The sequence below is a fragment of the Eptatretus burgeri genome, chromosome 1 (assembly GCF_056783735.1).
Source record: "Eptatretus burgeri isolate ZD-2024b chromosome 1, Ebu_testis_v1, whole genome shotgun sequence".
In the NCBI taxonomy this organism is placed as follows: Eukaryota; Metazoa; Chordata; class Myxini; order Myxiniformes; family Myxinidae; genus Eptatretus; species Eptatretus burgeri.
The window spans coordinates 70,978,104-70,995,174 of record NC_140961.1 but is presented as its reverse complement, the minus strand read 5'-3'; positions in this window follow the sequence as shown (position 1 = coordinate 70,995,174).

Below are 17,071 nucleotides of genomic sequence, written 5' to 3'. Positions count from 1 at the left end.
AGACTGCCATTGTACTTTGACCTTTAACTCGGGGATGTGATGTAAATGAGGCATAATGTGCCTTGGTCTAGGTTATCGAGGGAAAGCAATTTCATTCCGATCGGACAAGCCTTCGTCGAGTTCTGGTGAAAAATGTTATAAAATGTCTATAATTGGGTCATGACCTTAAAATTAGGTCAAGCTCAAATAAAATTATGTCAACCCCGCATACTTTTTATTCCCATTATTGATGCAAAATTTCATTTTGAAAGTCCTCGTACATTGGCAGAAAAAGGGAGAAAACCTAAATGGTGGTTTAGTACTCCTATGGGTGTAAGAGCTTGACCTTTAACATGGAAGGATATGATGTAAAAGTTCCTTCCTCTCAGCTATCTGGGAGGGAAATTTTGTTTTGATCGGACAAACCTTAGTCAAGTTCTGGTGACATGTTAAAATGTCTATAATTAGGTCATGGCCTTAAAATTAGGTCAAGGGAAAAAATTATGTCAGCCCCTCATACTTTCTATTCACATTATTGATGCAAAATTTCATTCCAAAAGTCCCAGCTGGCTCTGAGATACAGCCCGGAAATTGGTAGTGCAGGAAGAAAAGAAAAAAAAAAACGAATTTTTTTCTTCCAAATGGTAGTTTAGTTCACATAGGGGTCTGAGAAACTTTGTGGTACCATTAAAATTGGGAGCATCAATTGTAGAAACAAACCTGACACAGCTATAAGCCTTCTGCTATCATACAGGAGAGGCTTCATAAACAAACGTTCTTTCTCTTTAGCACATCCCCTGCGCAGCATCAAATTTTCAACAAAACTTTATGATGAGAATATGGAGAAGGCAAATTAAGAATTTGCTCAAAAGGTCAAACGTACCATTCAGAATACGGAAAAAGAAGGAGTTCAAATACAAAGCGGACAGGTTTTGCATTTTCAGATGCTTTCTAGTTTTACTTGTTTTTAATGGCCCCAATTATTCCCACCTTCTTGTGGAGTTAGCCAGGTGAAATTGTTCGCCCATGTGTTTCACAAACTAGCTGACGAGACCTGATGTTTGATTGGAATCGATTTGCGCAGGAATTTTGAAATTGGTCAGGATTCAGGCAATAACTCACCTAACCTTCATGAAAGGAACAGTTCGATCTTCAACATCCACCAACGACCAGCACTGTCAGATGCGTCTTCCAGCTTCATGTCCATCCGATGGACAGCACACACATTGATGCATGGCCCTCCATGCGGAACACCGGGATGGCAGTCTCTAGCTGGGCTAAAGATTCAACTGAGGCTGGACAGCTCAAAGGAAAATTCGCATCCAGGACTTCTTAGCTATCCTGCTAACCTTGGGATAGAAATATGTTGTAGAATGCTAATTCCCATACGAAAACAATGGCAATGTACTTTCTCAACAATGTGGCTCAAAACAGCAGTTGAACACTTTCAATGTTACTACATGATTCTTCACAAACAGTATTTGCACAATGCTTCAAGACATCCAAAAGCTTTGAGTGGCAAATTATAATTCAGCAAAATTCAGTCACAAAGTTGGAGTACATATTTGTGGTTAGCATAATTCATGGGACATATTAGCAGCTGGAATATTCCTGGGGCCCTCAAGGCAAGGGGAATAAAGCTGTTAATAATGGAGTTATTGTTGAATATAAAGTATTTCAAAATACTTGTAAAAACAAGTTCATCAATGACATCTCTAAATACATAACTCCATGATACAACACTTACAGTTGTTCTTATAATCCTAATTAACACAAGGAAATACGAGACATTTCATCGAACACATGAACCCACACTGTCTTGACAGACAAGAACGTGGACAGGATCTACAAGCAGCAAATTTGGTTTGTATAGATGATGTAAAATGACATAATATTTTGTTCTGTTCTTGCTAATGGCAACTTGGCTGCCAGGAAGGTGGAGGCAAACATTTCTTGGAGCACAGTTGTGCCACTCATGCTGTGCCCTCCACCAGTACATGAGTACTCATTTCACCAACCTCAGGATGACAAGCTGAGTCAACCCCACCTGGTATTAATTCAGGAGCCAACAGGGCTCAAACTCAGGACCCAAATATCCCAAGCCAGCCACCCTCACCACTAAACCAACACCAGGCTTATACTATTTTGTCAAAGTCCTGGTTTTTGAAAGTGCCAAAAAGGTGATTTGTGTTGTACAGTATATCACTCAATTGACATAAAATGAAGATTTTGAAGGTTGTAGGAAAAAAGATTTCAGCAGTTTACTCCCGTTAATGCAACGTCTTTTACAAAACCTTATCTAACACGTTATATTAGTTATTTATGCCTGTTGTTTGTGTCCTTTATGACGTCCTTAAAAACAGTACGTTTCCTGTTTGGAATGATTTTCAATTTTGTTTTACTGCCACGCAAGCACAGAGAGTGGAAAATAATGTGGTTGTCGTATGACAGCTTAGCTGCCAGGGTAGCTACCATTTCTTGAAGCGCGACTGTGTCGCTGATGCAGTGCCCCTCTACCAGTACACACACTGGAACTGGTACTCATTTCGCCAACCTCGGAAGGATGACAGGCTGAGTCAACCCCCTGGTGTATTCATTCAGCAGCCGATGGGGCTTGAACTCAGGACCCTAGGATCCCAAGCCACCACCCTCACCACTGGAGCCAACACCAGGCTGTGGAAAATAATTATCTCACTCCTCTCTGCACATGAGCGATCAGGATGAATTCAGACAAAGTTCTGCTAAACTTCAGATTTGTTTTCCGATTCATGTTCAAAATATAACATTCAATTGAAATTAAGTTGTTCCTCAATCATAAACTGACGTTTGTAGACAGACAGACAGATAGACAGAAGTGAACCAATTGCTTAACCCCGCTTTTCGCTTCATGTGCGAGGGGTAAAAATGTTCCTGGACTCGTGAAAAAACACGAATAATATTGATTCTGACCCACTACCCAAAAACAATTTTGTGATCACACGTTCTTAAGGTTGGGTTACGTGTGAGTGCAGTAAATTGTTTGATACCAAGCTATGTACAGGCTTGTTATGCTGTCAAGACTAAAAAGGCATTGGGGAAACAGGTGAATGAAGAACAAAATGCATTAGAGCAGGCAGTTGGCTTCTTGCACCTTGAAGTGAATCTCAACAAGTCACAAATCAAATTCTCCAGAGTTAGTGTTGGATGTTAGTTACTCATTGAGATGAAGTTGATAAACAAACGAGAATGAATTGTCACGTATGCTCTGGGCTGGACACTCCTTGAGATGAGCAGTTAAGTTGGCACAAACAAAGCTAATGCTAAAAAAATGCAGTTGACAACTCGTGCATTGACTCGCTCAATTGCTCTTGTCATCTTGCCTTGTTCTCTCGAAATTCATTCTCATACCGAGTTTTGTGTCAACCTGAAGGCTTTATAAGCCCTGATAGCAATGTGAGACCAGTCCCTTACCCCCTTGAGAAAATGAGTCATTCTTCAGATTCGTTTCTGGTCCATGGGCCATCATCAGCATGAGGTGGAATCCTCTCCCAAAAGTTGAGTTGGCAAGCCATTCCAAGCAGCATTATATTTAAATATAACAGTGTTATAATACTTAACTAGTGTTATTGAACCAAGAGCCCTTGTCCACACCAGAACTTGCTGCAAAGATCCTGACCAAGAGAACACCTCCCGTGCATCCATGCTGTTTCGGCATCCATTATACAGTTAAAGAGGTATCAAAAGGAATCAAATCAATAATAATCTGAATGACAGCGAGATCCTTATTTTGTCAAACATGGAGAAGATTTTGTTGCAGCTCTTGCGTATTACTTGGCAGAGCTCAGTGTTTTTAACAGCTCGCAATCCATGTTCCCATTCATGTTCAATGGGGTTCATGTCAGGGCTCTATGATACCCAGGCAAGAAGCTGCAGCTCATTATGTCTCTTTCAAGCAGACGTGACTCTTGATGTGTGGTATGTGACAGCTTCCTCCTGCATTAAATGTGTTTCATATTGCAAAACACCTTGCTGCTCGACAAAAAACAACCTCTTACCACAATTGCAGCAAGGCATTTTGCAGTATTGGTTGAACACATTTACTACCAATGGACATGCTACGAGATACAAATATATGTAGTTCTTTTGTTTGTGTTCAAATCACAGATTGTTAAAAATGGCAACCAGACCAGCTTTGTTTACGACCAGAAGTGCTAAATGTATTCTCAAAAATAATATATATTGTTACGGATTCTCGCCCGCCGGCGTGCTGACGGCCACGTAACTCGAATCGCGGCACGTCGCCCACCGGACGGACAATCCAGTCGTGACCCTCTCGGACTAACGCCGGGAACCAGTCACGGGTGGACCTTTCGGTCTCACCGCGATCGAGCCAATCAGCCCCCGCGTGGGATAGGGTTGCTCGCCAAATTCGACCTACCTAAGTACCCACACGGAGGGTAGACCGGGCGATCGCACCTCGCCGCAGGTCGACTTCGGACACGGGCCACTTAAGCGACCCGTTCCGTACTATCGGGATAACCGAGCGGTGTTATCGTCGGCCTCGACGGTTCGATTAATTATCGGGCGTATTCAGCCCACTACCAACCCTTTACGTGAAGTAAGATGGGGATTCAATAGAGGAAAAGATGAAGCGAAGCGGGAGAACAGTTCAATAATAAAGCACATTTATTCGCGATGAACGGAAAGCACACATATACAATTCCACCAAAAGCACATAGAAAAGAAGAGAAACACAATGCAATTCCACCAAAAGCACATAGAAGGAAAAGAAACACAATGCAATTCCACCAAAAGCACATAGAAGGAAAAGAAACACAATGCAGAGCTAATACCGACTACGCGAGCACACGGCAACACTTATACAATTTTACTTCACAGACGGCGCCGACAACACATACCCAAAACCAAGAAAAAGAACACCCTCAAGGATGAGGCGGGCCTGAGGCCGAGACCGGGTCGGGCCTACCCGTCTGGTGATGAGACGCGGAGCGGCGATGGTGCCTCAACTCCGCGGGCCTCGCGGACAGTGTCTGGTAGGGGGTGGGAAGGGGGCCCCCTTGGTCGCACTATCTCAGCGCGGGGGAAACAGGAGGGGGTTGCTGATGCTCGGGGGAAAGGAGGATTTTTACTCTGCCTCGAGTCCCGAGACGAGCGTCTCCACCTCGACCAGGTCGCGCCGTCGGCCTCCCTGGTGTGCAGCTCCCGGCACGACGCGAGCACCCCCTCGTCTGCCCTCGCCGCCTCTCCACAGCTCCGTCCTCTTCGCTCCGACTCCAACGCACACGACGACGACGACGACCAACTCCTTCTTACTTCTTCTTCCCAACTCCACCGACTGCGAAGTCTTAACTCCACTTGACTGACGAACGCGGTCACTTATATAAGCCCCGTGGCTTCGCTCTCTCATCTTTGACCCCCTGCCTTCGACCTTTCACCTCGCTCCCCATTGGCCCGAGAAAAAGTGGGCGTGAATGCTTTTTGATCCATGAATTTGCATATAGCGACCGCCCTCCAACGCCCTGGAGGCGGGGCCAAATCGCCCCTCGCTCACCGATTGGACGGCACAAAAGTGGGCGTGTGTCGTTTTTGATCCGTTTTTGGAGCGGAAAATCCGTGGTTTTGTACACGCTGTTCGGCGCGCGCCCTGCACGAGTCCAACACCGGTATCCACAAGCGGCGCAAGAACGGTGGCGATGCGACGGTTGCGAGGTGTGACGTGAAGCGGCGCCGCGGTGGGTGGTTGATGTTGTGGTTGGTGGTGGTAACAATGGCGGTTGGTGCAAAATAAAGATAGTAAAAGAAAAACGGCTATCCTGAAGAGTCGCAGCACGCATGAATGACATGTATTCCCACTAGACAACGGGTTTGGGCCTAACTACACATATACTTACCGAGATATCTCACCTAAGGGACCTGAATGGTGGTTTGCGAATTTGGTAACCACAACACTACCCCCTCCCCTTTTTACAGACTCGTCCCGAGTCGTCAAATTTTCATGTGCCATCATGTGTAGTTTTCCCCTAGTACATTTTACCTACGGATCCCTGAGTGCGACATTCATGGTATTCGTGTCCCCAAAATAAATAACCTGAGGGCTGCGTAACTACCTAAACAAACTCACTCACACGGACGACTTAAATAAAATTGCCGGCGCTAAGACATACATGCCGGGGGCGCACTCATATGTACAGTACATCTTACCTTAACTTACAAATTTTACACTAAACCATGGCCCAGGATCACTGAACTCTGCAAAAAGAAAAGCAGTTAGCAGGGAGCCAGGCTGCTCGCATGCAGTCTCTGGCTCAAAACAATGCAGGTGACAGGGAACGTGGCTGGCTGCTCACACGCAGTCCAAGGCCTTCCCTTTTGAACTGAACGCAGTGAACCACAACGGTGCATGGGCTGCACAAACATAGTCTCCGTGCCAGCTCAAGTGGCACACGCAATGAACACAACGAATGGATGGATGAATGGATGGACGCAAAACACGGTGCACGGGCTGCACAAACGCAGTCTCCATGCCAGCTCAAGTGGCACACGCAATGAGCACAACGAATGGATGGATGGAGACAAACACGGTGCACGGGCCGCCACTGCAGGCCTGTGTTGTAGCTGCCAACAGGGCAGTTCTCGCAGCTTGCAAACTGTTGCCTTGCGGATCCTGGCGCACATGGAAATGAACAGGGGGGGGGGGCGCAAAGCAAAATTGAACGGGGCTGGTGAACGTGGGCAGTGGGCATGGCAAAGGCAGAGGCAGCAGGCAAACACAGCCCGCAGAAGAAGGCCGCTGCAGGCAAACACAGCCGGCAGATGAACTGGCCGGCACAGGCCTTGCAGCACAGCAGCTGCAGACGAAGTTGGCCGGCACAGGCCTTGAAGAAAAACAGCCAGCCGATGAAGCTGGCCAGCCTTTGCCGTTCAGTGGAGGTTGGTGGAGGGGGTGCGGTGGTGCTGGCCACTTGGAAGGCGGGCTCGGACCTACCTACCTGTCTCCCTCCCACCTATCGCCTTTGCCTGTCACTGTACATACCCACTCCCTTAATTTGTCAAACCCCAATTTAGCCCCAACTTAATTAATTTTTTTTTTTTTTTAACTCCCCACTATAAATCGTCCCCTAACCCCCTTTATCGTCCTTGTTCGGCTAACCTATCCTGTCACCTAGCCTACTCCCAACCCCTACGTTCCCTTCCCGGAGGGGAATAAGGGAGAGCTAGCGTCCTGTGTCGAGGCCCAACGAAGCCTCAGAATGGCCTCCCCAGAGTTCAGCGATCTATAACCAAAGTGGGTCCAGCGGCCCACAACGACAGCGAGGGGATGGATGGTGCGGAGGGGTACATCTCCTAATCTACCCGAACCATTAACTGTTAAACTACCCCGGGGCTTTCAACAAGCGCCTCTCGCTTAAACTATTGGTTCTAACAACCCAGATTCCCGTCGCCTGTGTTGGTGTCCTCACAATTTCGGGCCTCGCCACCCCCAATTTTCTCTCCGTGCCCTCACACGGTCTCATGGCTGGGACACGTGGCTCCCTTTGGCAGGCACGACCCTCTGCCGATTCTCCCGCTATGGCACCCCCGGGCATGACACTGCATCCGAGCCTACCAGCTCCCTAACACCGGGGAGTGCCCCCCATGGCACCTCCCCTGAAACGCACACGTGGCAGGCTGGCTTCCCAGGCCCCTTTCCGAGGGTCACCCGTGCCCACAACACTGCCCACGCGGCTAATGGCGCCCCGGGCCCCCGCACCAAGCAGGCGCACCCGTGCCCACTACGCTATCCCGGCCCCCCATGGGCCCATGGCCTACCGCGGCCGACTAGCCTGGTGCCCGGGGTACCCACTCAGCGATACTCACCTTTCGCAGCCACGCTCCCAAGCCCGTCAACAGGGCTCCTGCACCCCTCCAAATGGGTTTCGAGCCTACATTCCCACCAACAGCAAAACGACCTCCATTTTTCAATTTGACTAACCCAGCTAACTCACTCTACACTGACCCCGGGGTCCCTTGGGCGGGAGTCACTCCTCCCCCCAATCACTCATCGCACCATGCATTCCCCATTCGCTCCACTCACACAGACCCGCTGGCCTCACTCACTCAACAAGTGCTCACCTCACAACTCACCAACTCTTCAACACACACACCGCTGAACTCTGCTATCCTTCTAACTACATCCCCTAACTAACTCGTGCTCCCACGTCGTCCCTTACACTACAGCACGTTCCTTTTAACACTACGTAGCTAAGCTACGTCCCCACTACACATTCACAAGTCTGTCACTGTCTTCAAAATCATCCCATTAATCAATTTCCCAACCTAAATCTGGCTACAATCCCTCTAACTCATCCATTCCACGGACTCCATGAGGACTTACCCCTGCCCCATGGAGTCGGTCTAACTAAGCTAACCCTTCCCCCTAACTAGTTTTCATCCTGTGCCCAGGTCAAGGGGGTCTTCCACCCCTTGCCCAGGAATCCTGTGCACCCGAAAGTGAGGCTTGTTTTTTTTTTTTGTTTTTTTTTTTCCATGCGCATCACCAGCGCGGCAACTCGCGCACTTTGCACCTGCCCGTGACGTCATGCAGCTGCACGTGTTCCTCATCCCTCCTTGGACGGTACCATCCGGCAGAGATACCCCTCCTGCCGGATTCCAACCCCACGTGCAGCCATGGCGTCACCGTGCGCATAAAAAAAACACAAGCCCCACGTCTCGAGGGGTTCCCCACGCGAACACATGTGCTTTGCCCGTTGGAGCTTAACACACACGATCGCGTGGAGAACCCGTCCGGTCCAAATCCGAAATCCTGCCTAAACTTTGTCCGTCCGCGGGATCGGCAAATCCACCGCGTGCGTTTCCGGACCGGGACTTCACTCTCGCAAGCGAGCACGTGGTGGCCTCGTGCGTTGCACAGCACGGACCTCGTGCTCACTGCTGGGTGAACCCGGCACGGTCCCCGAAACAACGACAGCCGCCACTCGGCTTTCGTTCCTCCCATGTCGCCGTCGTCGCCTCCATTCCACCCACGCACACCTGCGTGTTACGACGCTCACACACCATTCCATTGCACTCACCCCGGGAGAAGCGGCTGCATGTTCACACATGCCCACCGACGTCTCCCTTACATACCGCTCTCTCACACACACGGTCTCCCTTGCATTCGGCCGTTCACTCACGCGTGCCTCACTACTCACACAAACCATACTACTTACACACGCGGGGGAACTCACCCGCGGTGCCTCATCCACACTCCGTGCCTCACTCGCACACGCGGGGGCACTCACCCGCGGTGCCTCACTCATACTGGCCGTTTCATCCACACATACGGCCTCACTCACACACGGTGCCTCATCCACACATGGCGTGCTGGGAAGCACGTACTCTGGCACCATCGCCACCACACCACTCACACACGGGGTCGCTTCCACACACGGGGACGCACTCACACACGGGGTCGCACTCACACCTTGCACCACACACACAGGGACAACCACACTGGGGATTCGTGTCCGCACATGGGTCTCCGGGGCCTCTATACCCCCCAAGCTCTCCGTGCACCCGTCCGCAGCACTCCTCCCCTCAACCTCGCAAAGCACGACCGAACCCACCTGTTCGTGACTCACCTCAAGGGGGCATACTCCCTCCCCTCGTTCCTGGAGGAGGCCATCCAGCTGCTCGCACTGGGTCTCCACCCAGTCCACCAGCTCACCCTCATTATCCTCCACCACCTCCGTGTGTGTGTGTGCGTCACTTACCTTGTCATTATCATGCAGTCTCTCTATTTTTTTTGTCTCCCGTGTCTCTATACATTTATAAGTTTCTGTCGTCGTCACCTCGTGTCTCGTCTCACACGTTTTGGTCTCCCCATTTAATTTTTCCCTTTTGGTCACCGTCGATTCCCCTGTCACGACCCTCGCCCAACACGCCCCCCGAATTATTTTTTTACCCGCCTCCACCGCGGGCCTGTCAGCCGTTGCACCCCCTTCCAGCTCGTTTGCTCCCACACGTGGAGTCGCCATTCCCAGCTCCCTGGTCACGGCCTTCATGCCCGCCTGCAGGCATCGGCCCATGTTCTGCGTCTCACCCCGCAGCTCTTTCATTTCTTCCTTCATGTTTGCTTCCATTCCGCTAATTTGCTTGTTCATTTCGTTTTTCATTCTATTTGTGTTTGTATCCATCTTTTCGTTCATTTGTTGTGTATTCGCATCCATCTTTTCGTTCATTTGTTGTGTATTCGCATCCATTTTTTGTGTATTCGCATCCATCTTTTCGTTCATTTGTTGTGTATTCGCATCCATTTTTTGTGTATTCGCATCCATTCTCGCTGTCATTGCCGCCAGCATTGCACATAGCTGGGCCATGTCGGGTGCGCTTGGGTGAGCCGTTTCGGCAAGGGTCGGCGGGTTTTGGTGGAGAGGGGGGGGGGAGGTGTCATACACCGCGGCCGCTGCCGCACCCATTTCGGGCTCTGGGTTCAGTTGGGCGAGTCCGTGTTCCTGCACAATCAACATTTCCTGCACGGGGATTCCATCCTGAGCCATGGATTCTACACATTCTACATCCATTTCTAATACCCCCGGCTCCCGCTCGCCTTGAGACGCCATCTTGCTTCTCTTAAAGGGTTAATTTCGCTCGCTCGTAATTTGGAGGGAATCGGGGGTCGCTTCTCTCACCCCTGGACCGATTCCCGTGAATTTAGCTGGAGACAGGAGAGCCCGTTTTCCTGTTCTCCGATACTAGTGCCGCGAGGAGGGCGATGGATTTGTATCGCACGACCTGACACCAGTGTTACGGATTCTCGCCCGCCGGCGTGCTGACGGCCACGTAACTCGAATCGCGGCACGTCGCCCACCGGACGGACAATACAGTCGTGACCCTCTCGGACTAACGCCGGGAACCAGTCACGGGTGGACCTTTCGGTCTCACCGCGATCGAGCCAATCAGCCCCCGCGTGGGATAGGGTTGCTCGCCAAATTCGACCTACCTAAGTACCCACACGGAGGGTAGACCGGGCGATCGCACCTCGCCGCAGGTAGACTTCGGACACGAGCCACTTAAGCGACCCGTTCCGTACTATCGGGATAACCGAGCGGTGTTATCGTCGGCCTCGACGGTTCGATTAATTATCGGGCGTATTCAGCCCACTACCAACCCTTTACGTGAAGTAAGATGGGGATTCAATAGAGGAAAAGACGAAGCGAAGCGGGAGAACAGTTCAATAATAAAGCACATTTATTCGCGATGAACGGAAAGCACACATATACAATTCCACCAAAAGCACATAGAAAAGAAGAGAAACACAATGCAATTCCACCAAAAGCACATAGAAGGAAAAGAAACACAATGCAATTCCACCAAAAACACATAGAAGGAAAAGAAACACAATGCAGAGCTAATACCGACTACGCGAGCACACGGCAACACTTATACAATTTTACTTCACAGACGGCGCCGACAACACATACCCAAAACCAAGAAAAAGAACACCCTCAAGGATGAGGCTGGCCTGAGGCCGAGACCGGGTCGGGCCTACCCGTCTGGTGATGAGACGCGGAGCGGCGATGGTGCCTCAACTCCGCGGGCCTCGCGGACAGTGTCTGGTAGGGGGTGGGAAGGGGGCCCCCTTGGTCGCACTATCTCAGCGCGGGGGGAAACAGGAGGGGGTTGCTGACGCTCGGGGGAAAGGAGGATTTTTACTCTGCCTCGAGTCCCGCGACGAGCGTCTCCACCTCGACCAGGTCGCGCCGTCGGCCTCCCTGGTGTGCAGCTCCCGGCACGACGCGAGCACCCCCTCGTCTGCCCTCGCCGCCTCTCCACAGCTCCGTCCTCTTCGCTCCGACTCCAACGCACACCACGACGACGACGACGACGACGACGACGACGACGACGACCAACTCCTTCTTACTTCTTCTTCCCAACTCCACCGACTGCGAAGTCTTAACTCCACTTGACTGACGAACGCGGTCGCTTATATAAGCCCCGTGGCTTCGCTCTCTCATCTTTGACCCCCTGCCTTCGACCTTTCACCTCGCTCCCCATTGGCCCGAGAAAAAGTGGGCGTGAATGCTTTTTGATCCATGAATTTGCATATAGCGACCGCCCTCCAACACCCTGGAGGCGGGGCCAAATCGCCCCTCGCTCACCGATTGGACGGCACAAAAGTGGGCGTGTGTCGTTTTTGATCCGTTTTTGGAGCGGAAAATCCGTGGTTTTGTACATGCTGTTCGGCGCGCGCCCTGCACGAGTCCAACACCGGTACCCACAAGCGGCGCAAGAACGGTGGCGATGCGACGGTTGCGAGGTGTGACGTGAAGCGGCGCCGCGGTGGGTGGTTGATGTTGTGGTTGGTGGTGGTAACAATGGCGGTTGGTCCAAAATAAAGATAGTAAAAGAAAAACGGCTATCCTGAAGAGTCGCAGCACGCATAAATGACATTTATTCCCACTAGACAACGGGTTTGGGCCTAACTACACATATACTTACCGAGATATCTCACCTAAGGGACCTGAATGGTGGTTTGCGAATTTGTTAACCACAACAATATTTAGGGATCTGACGTGTGTTCCATTGGCAAGCGGCTTGCATTGTTGTTGGCCATCGCTTTCCTAGCCAGACATTTCATATCAACCGCTTTGGAAGTTGCTTGCCTAACTGCTTGGCAAGTGGAGCAAGCGTTTCAGAGAGGTGCTTGGCGAGCGATAATTCAGCTGTTTCGAATGGAATACTTCCATAGGTTAACAAAAATGGTCAACGTCGTCTGATTCAAAATGATCAGTGGCTATTTCTTATATTTTGCTATCACAAAGAACGATACTGAACCCTACAGTTCATACTTTTATTGTTACTTCTGCTTTTAATCCCAATTCTTTAAAATCTACAAACATGCAAAAGCACTCCACCACCCTCATCAAAATGCACATTGGCAGGTCTATATGTGAGCTTCTTTGCTTTGTTGACTGGTTAATAAATAAATTAAACTTGATTTGTGTTCTGACTGCTCAAATATAATCTGGGGTAGTACTCTCAGGGAAATTGGTCCACGATTTTTCTGTTCTTGCGTATGGCAGCTTGGCTGCCGGGTAGCTATCATTTCTTGGAGCACTGGAGCACAGCTGTACCGCTGATGCTGTGCCCTTCCACCAGAACACTGGTACTCATTTCAGCGACCTCAGAAGGATGACAGGCTGAGTCGACCCCACCTGGTGTTAATTCTGCAGCCAACAGGGCTCAAACTCAGGACCTTAGGATCCCAAGCCAGCCACCCTAACCACTAACCAACACCAGGCTTGGTCTGAGATTACAGATGGTAATGGTAGCAACCAGAGAGTGGCATGTGGTGTTGGTTTGCTTGGCCAATTAGGTAGCTGCCGCATCGTCTCTGGCACAGTTCCCTATCTACTTCATGCATCTTGCTGGTAAGGTAAACCGGCATTGGACACGAAAATCTGACCAGAGGTGAGTGTTGTCGACAGTGTCTGTGCTCTTTTTAGTGACACGCCAGATTCGGAGTTATGTCCGCACGGCCATCACAATATATATGTGCATTGAGACTCAAACAACCACATAACACATAAAGTTAATCAAGATAGGTTTCAAAAACATTCAAAGCATTAATATGCGCATCAGTTCTGCATGGCAGTCGTCGCCTGAATCAGTTCTGCATGACAGTCGTCGCCTGAATCAGTTCTGCATGGCAGTCGTCGCCTGAATTCACAATGAAATATAAAAATCTGTAATGTAATCCTGTAGGTATCGAGTTGGGCATCCGAACCATCATGATCTGGCCTGCGGTCATTCCCCAGGAGTTGCTTGTTGGCTTTGCCTAGTGGAATCACCAACATCCTCTGTCTCCTCCACTTCCCAAATCTGTGAATGAACTTTACTGATAAATCGTCAAACTTCTGATATGTTGCAGATGATTTTCTGTCCACCTCGTTGAAGAAAAACACCCATTCCCTTTACTGCTTCCACTGTACAAGGGTGTGTGTGTCATAGGTGGTACTCAGCTATTCTGTTTTGGTTGTTGCAGAAGAACTGCATCACCTACATGTATGTTGTGGGTTGAAGGATGCCGCTTGGCATCTGCATTTTGTTTGATAATGCAGTCTCAGTCCAGGACATTCTGAACTACAGGATTGTTGATTTGAGTTGGAAGGTGAGGGATTTTGGTGCAGACTTCTCTTCCCAAAGTAAGTGCTGCTGGAGTTGCCCCGATGAAGCAATGTAGTGTTGTCCGATAATTTGACAAAAATGTGAAGAGTTCCTGATGCCATTTCCTGTGATTGATGCATGCTGTGCATAAGAGCTTTGTCCAGAGTGCGGAAAAAAACCTTCTATCTCCGAGTTGGCTTGAGACCAATAAGGTGTAATTTTGCGATGTTTGATTCCGTGAATGCTGCAAAACTATTCGAACTCAAAACTGATAAATTGGGGTCCATTGTCTGATACGAATTCGTATGGCAAGCTGTGGGTGAAAAAGACAGTTGTTGGACCTCTAATGAAGGACTGGGTAGAGGTGGATGACAGGATAATTGTTTCTGGCTATCGGGAACATTCATCGACAATGCCAAGGATGTATTCGCCGGTGGGAAATGGACCACACATGTCAACATGGATGACCTCCCACAGATTGATTGGCATCTTGGTCACTTGTAACGGCTAAGGTTGAACAGGTGGGCTGACAGCACCCAAAACTAGATGGCCGATGTGCGCCCCAGCAGAGATCCTGTGTTTTCCATATCAGCCACCACTATGTTGGCCACAGTTTTACTGTTGTTATACTCCAAACAGCTGTCAAACATACCTTAAACAGGTAGAGGAGTGTTTGAACCATATGTGAATATGGTAGTGGCTGATTTTGATCGAGTGCAGTGGTGAACATCTTGACATGTGGTAAGTGTTTCTGTCAAATCAATTCATAAAAACCCCAAAATCGATAATCATTTTCACAGGAATATTATCGATTTTGACCGTTATGGTGTCCATCCTCAGTGGGAGATCCATGCAATTAAAGGCATAACGTTTCCCATGATATCTTCAGAAGCTGTATGCATAAGTCACACAGAGTGATCTTCCAAGGGGTTTGAGGTATCTAAACGGATTTCCAAGTTTCTTGCCATGCAAACGCAGCTGAAATGGTTAAGTTTGTGACAGTGATGTCACGATTTCCCATTTGCCAGGCAGTAGTCATCACTGCACGTTTGACCTGTGGCTCCACAGCTGTAGCAAGATTTAGATGTGCTGAAGATTCTCGAGATGTCGCCACATTTTGTGTTGCGTTGACTCCACACAGGTTTTAATGAAATTCCACACTGCAACAGCAAGTCACACCGCCATTTGCCTTTCTTCTTTCATTCCTTATCTTTCTTCATTCCTTCCCACATCAATCCTTCATTCCTTCACACTATCACCCTTACACCAGAATACCATAGTAAATGTACAAAATTCACATTGTTTATTCCAAATCTATAATAATAAATGTCAGTAAGTGTGTCTCCTCCATAAGTCCAAAACCATGAAACCTTGTGGTGCAACTCGATTCTCCCTGGGGAAACTCACAGAGTTTGGAAGGCAAAATAAATTAAGGGATTAGAATGTGGAAAGCGAACTACGGGTCCAAGAGAGAATTGAAAAATGTTTTCAGTGGCTAAAAAGTAATACATCACCACTGCTCAGCAGGATGGTTGACATGTACACACACCCATTCTAAGCTGTCTTGGCTGGGTTCGAATCTCAACCCAGCTCTAAACTGTCGTCTCGGTGTTTCACAGGCAGGGTGATTAATTAATGTGTGTGCTGTCCCTCATGTGGATGTTAAACTGGTCGTTGCATCTGCTGGCATTAGTTGGTGGACTTTAAAGATCCCTTTGTGGTGTCCTTTGCAAAGAGTAGGGGAGCTATCCCTGGCACCTGGTCAAATTACAAAATTTCTGCTCTGACCTACAGGCTGTTAGGGTTAGGGTTAGGGTTAGGGTTAGGGTTTCCCCTCACAGCCTTATGCTCCACGGGAAAAAAGATGATCAGACCCCTATATGTAGTATTTTATGTAAATAATATTTTAATTATTTTACTCTGAAAAAGTTCCAATCGGTTTTTTTGTCCTGTCAGGAACTTATTCCCCATTTAATAGATTTAATAATCAATGGGATTTTGATGTTAAGTTTACATTATTTCCATCGAAATTATGTTTTCCAGGGATGTATCAATGACGTAAATAGGGAAGTGCCTGTATATAGTTATGTGTGTGTGTATGTGTGTGTGTGTGTGTGTGTGTGTGTGTGTGTGTGTGTGTGTGTGTGTGTGTGTGTGTGTGTGTGTCGTCATAAAGCATAACATAATATTCTCTTTGCTGACTCTCCCCCCCCTCCCCCCACCCATGTCCTCTCTCTTTTGCTCCCTCCTCTCTCTCTCTCTCTCTCTCTCTCTCTCTCTCTCTCTCTCTCTCTCTCTCTCTCTCTCTCTCTCTCTCTCTCTCTCTCTCTCTCTCTCTTTCTCTCTCTGTGTCTCTCTGTATCTCTCTGTCTCTCTCTCTCTCTCTGTCTCTCTCTCTGTCTCTCTCCCCGATATTCCACACATCCACTGAACCATTCACATTTCCAGCCTTCGTTGCTGCTCTCCGTTCATTACCCATGTCTCGCTCCCATAAGTCATAGCACTTCTCACACATGTATCACACACCTTTCCCTTCAACTCAACGACACTCACCTCCTAGTCAGCACGCCACTCAGTTCCCGAAACGTCTTCCATGCACATCTCACTCCAGCAGCCACCACCGAGTCTGATCCACCTTCTCCATTCAGCATGTCTCCCAGGAAGCAAAACGTTTTCACACCTTCCAACTTCATGCCGTCTCCAAGATCCAACTCAACATTTCCTCCATCTGCAACTCCCTCTCTGCACACCTTACACTTCACTGTAGCTACCACACCGGTTAATGACCCTCTCACACTACTACATTTTCAATGAACCCACTCAGCGCATATTGTGCATTGAATGGAGTTCACTCCGACACCCTTCCTGCACACAGCACACGGCCACTTCCCAGTCCTTTCCACCTCACCACATGTTTTACCACTTACCATCACCTTTGTCTTTC